The sequence below is a fragment of the Punica granatum genome, chromosome 6 (assembly GCF_007655135.1).
Source record: "Punica granatum isolate Tunisia-2019 chromosome 6, ASM765513v2, whole genome shotgun sequence".
Classification (NCBI taxonomy): Eukaryota; Viridiplantae; Streptophyta; class Magnoliopsida; order Myrtales; family Lythraceae; genus Punica; species Punica granatum.
Window position 1 is genome coordinate 15,634,874 of NC_045132.1, and position 4,005 is coordinate 15,638,878.

The 4,005-nt window shown below is 43.8% G+C and overlaps 1 pseudogene; it reads right to left on the bottom strand.

The window, feature by feature from the left end:
• Positions 1-632: 632 nt before the first annotated feature.
• On the bottom strand, positions 633-3,239 carry LOC116211773 (annotated as a pseudogene).
• Positions 3,240-4,005: the final 766 nt, after the last annotated feature.

Genomic DNA, 4,005 nt, shown 5'->3' on the forward strand with positions numbered 1-4,005 from the left:
TATATATATATATATCAGAAAAAAGAAGTCCATGTTAAATCCTTTTTAAAGGTTTAGTTCACGTATATATTGAATTTTGGGTTGATTGTACACTTTGATGTCTCAGATTTCAATTTGGAAAGCAAACGAAAGAGTGCCAATTTAAATATATATATATATATATATATAGTAGATTCTCACATGTAAGGCACGTGTATCCCTACTAGTAACTATAAAAATATAACTTATTACTCAAAAATACTGTAATAATATAAGGACTACACTCTATTCAAATGGCCCTACACAAACGTAACCAGCCCCCGACTTCCGACTTTTCCCCAAGAAATAACTCCACTCTATTCACCGTCCAGCTAGCTGCTGAATTTTATGCCTCTAGAAAGAAAACGTCGTGTCCCCGGGTTTGTGAAATGCTCGTTGGTCTGGAACCACCGCCACTGTGGTTCTTTAATTTAAATACCTGTAGGGGGGGGGGGGGGGGGGGGGGGGGGGGGGGGGGGGGTGGGAGAAGTGCGGGGGGTTGGTTCGATTCGAAATCAGGAGGGACGATGGGTTGGGGGTAAATTTAGGAGTAGCCTCTAGTTTTGTTGCTGAGCTTCAAGCGCTTAGGCAGGGGTTGCTGCTCGCTGCAAATCTCAACATCTCTTCTTTAATTGTTGAGATTGATGCTATAACAGTTTTTTATTGGATTTGGGGCAAGACGTCGTCTAATTCCCATTTCGATCATTTAATCAATGATTGCAGGACTCTGTGCAGCAGGTTTGATTGGATCATCCCACAGCATGCTTTCCGGGAAGCTAATGGTTGCGCGGATACTATAGCTTGGACGGGCAGTTGCCAGTGAACAAATGGCATCCGTGGCTGAGTTTACTGATCCTTCGGCCAATGTAGTTCAGGCTTTATTTCGGATATTACTGGGGTTGCATCCCACGAATGTTTGTTATGGATTCTGGTTAATCTTTGTTTCAATGAAGACTATAATTACCACACAAAAAAAAAAAAAAAAAAAAAAACTTGGTTGGCCTCAACCTCTTCTTATATATGTACAATCTCCATCTTCTCCTCTATCCAAGTTTTCAAAGCTCTGCTTCTTCTCTTCCATGGCGACTTGGATCGTGATTGTCATCACCTTGTGCGTCGCAGCCCTAATCAAGTCCCTCCCCTACTTCCTCTCTGCCACCTCTGGCCCCAAGATCCCCCCTGGCTCGCTGACTGACCGTCCCCGTAATTGGAAACTCACTAGGTAATCCCAAAAGTTGATGAGGAAGTTCACGTTCGCAGTCATATACGGTTGTAGCTCGTGTCAAGTATACGACAAGCAATCCTTGTCATGTCATGCAGTGTACTTGTCCCCAGTGGCCGCTTCATCGGGGATGTATTTACCCCAGAACCAATGAGCCTTCATAAGCTTGTTCATCTCTTCAATTGGGACGTTCTTTGTCTCGGGCAAGAAGAAGAACACGAAGATGGTCATGAGGATCACAAAGCCACCGAAGAAAAAGAAGAGACCAAATTTGATGTGGCAGAGCATGGAAAGGAAACCCTGAGCAATGATGAAGGTGAAAAACATGTTGACGGACACGTTAATGGCCTGACCAGGCGAGCGGACTTCCAGTGGGCAGACCTCACTAGGTACCAGCCACCCAAGCGGGCCCCATGACCACGAAAAGGCTGCTACGTAAGCGCAGATTAGGAACACCAGGAAGTTGGCCTCGCCCTTACTGAAGGACCCTTCGCCCGTCAATCCGAACTTGTAGCCGATCATGCCTCCTACAGCAATCTGCAATGACAATAATGAGCAACTAATAGACCGTCCATCGTCTTTATCTTTGCAATCACCATATATAGGTGGGAAGGAAGGAAGGAAGGAAAGATACAACCAATGATGTCTGGCGGATACCTGGCAAATGATCATCTGAACGCCACCTTCAATGAAGAGAGCTTTCCTCCCGAACTTATCAACCGTAGCAACGGAAACAAAGGTCCCAAGAACATTAACGACGCCAGTTATAGCTGCAGACATGAGGGATGCCTTGTTGCCGAAGCCCAAAGTCTTGAAGAGAACAGGAGCATAGAACATGATGACGTTGATGCCAGTGATTTGCTGGAAGAATGGAATGAGAGAGCAGATGACGAGTTGAGGTCTGTATCTTGGGAGGAACATGTTCCTCCACGGTTGTTGCACCTTCTTGGCAGCTTCGCTTGCTGCAATTAGGTCCCCAAACTCCGCATCGACCTCTTCGGAGCCACGGATCTTTTGCAACATGCGCTTGGCCTCCTCATGGTGGCCTCGCTCAATGATGGAATTGGGAGTGTCCGGAAGGAAGATAGATCCGATGGTCATGAACAGGGCAGGGACCCCTGCAAGAGCCAAGGAAATTCTCCAACCCCATCCACCCTTGATCTCTGCAGTTCCGTAGTTGACGAAATTCGCGACAAGAATGCCGATTGTGATCGTGACTTGGAACCCGATATTGAGTGCTCCTCTGATTTTGCTGGTGCCATTTCTGTCAGGTAGACTGGAACCGACTGCAATTTGCATGCATTGAACATATGTGATTAATGTCGGTTTAGATAATATTCATTAATATAATTGGCACATTGCTTCAACTCATATCGATGGTCTGTATATATACCTGGTTGGCAAATCCCACACCAACACCAAGCAATATGCGGCCGATGATGAGCACTATGATGTTCATGGCAATGCCGTTGAGGATAGCTCCGATGAGAAAGGATAGGCCTCCCAAGAACATGGACACCTTGCGGCCAAAGACACGGGTTATCTCAGAGGCAAAGAAGGAAGCAACCAGTGCGGCGAGGTAGAGGGAAGATGTGAACAGCGTCAGCAAATGGTTATCGTATTTGCAATACTGATTTTTGTCACGCGCTGACCCGTCTGTCATTCTATGGTACACTGCCGGGAAGAACTTCATCAGGAAGTCGTCCATGGACGTCACTCCACCTGCAAATTTTTGATCAAATTGATCGTGCGAATTCAAATTCAATCAGTGACAAGTCATGCCTGTTAATTAATAAATGTTGTACTTCATTCGGAATTTTTCTTTGGTCCACGTGAAAAAGCATATATAATAATAAATCGACTGACCTGAAATACCAATATCGTAGCCGAACAGGAGACCTCCCATAGCAGCCACGATGCAAGCAATGACGACGAAGGCAGTGACACCCCCATTGTAGTTCCCAACATGGCCTTGCGCAACGACACCACCTCCCGCCATATTTATATATATTGGTTTCTTAGATTAGTTAATCAGATCAACGCTTGCTATAGCTCTCTGAACCACGAGCTAGCTATTGAACCACGAGCTAGCTAGTGAGGCTGCTAGCTAGCTGTGTCTAGACGTCGATCCTCTTTGAAGTTAGATGATGTTGGGGATGATTTTCTGATCGAACTGAAAAGTAAACCTGAATGCTGTGGAACACAGAGCTATGGGCGAGATTGAAGGAAGGATGATTGACTTGAGGTCCTAACAATTCAACAATTATATTTATAGACATAATAAAGGGGTTATTCAGTACTTATCAAAAAAAGATCAGATAAAGTCAGGTTGCTATTTTTAGGATTGTAGGAAGGAATTAAGAATTGTAGCCATTAACTATTCGCCCAAGAAAAAAAGAATAAGCCATTGACTAGGAGGATCTAGGTGGATCTTGCTAGCTAACTAGCTAGGTTTAGAATAGGAATTTGGATTTGGATATGAATAAATATATATATATATATATACACACACATATATGTATGCTATCTCTGTTGAAACCTGCTAGCACTTATTTAATATGGTTTCTTAATATAGTCCAGACAGACATCTCATCTGTTTATCCATCTATAAATGGAATGAATATTGGGTAAAGACACCTTGCCCTTAATGTTCCGCATTAGTATGAATTTGCCCACTAACATTTAGTTTGTCTCACTTTGTTAATTCTTCTTTTCAAAAAATGTGTCAGTTTAGTCGCTAACATTATTGTCCAGTGTCAATTTGA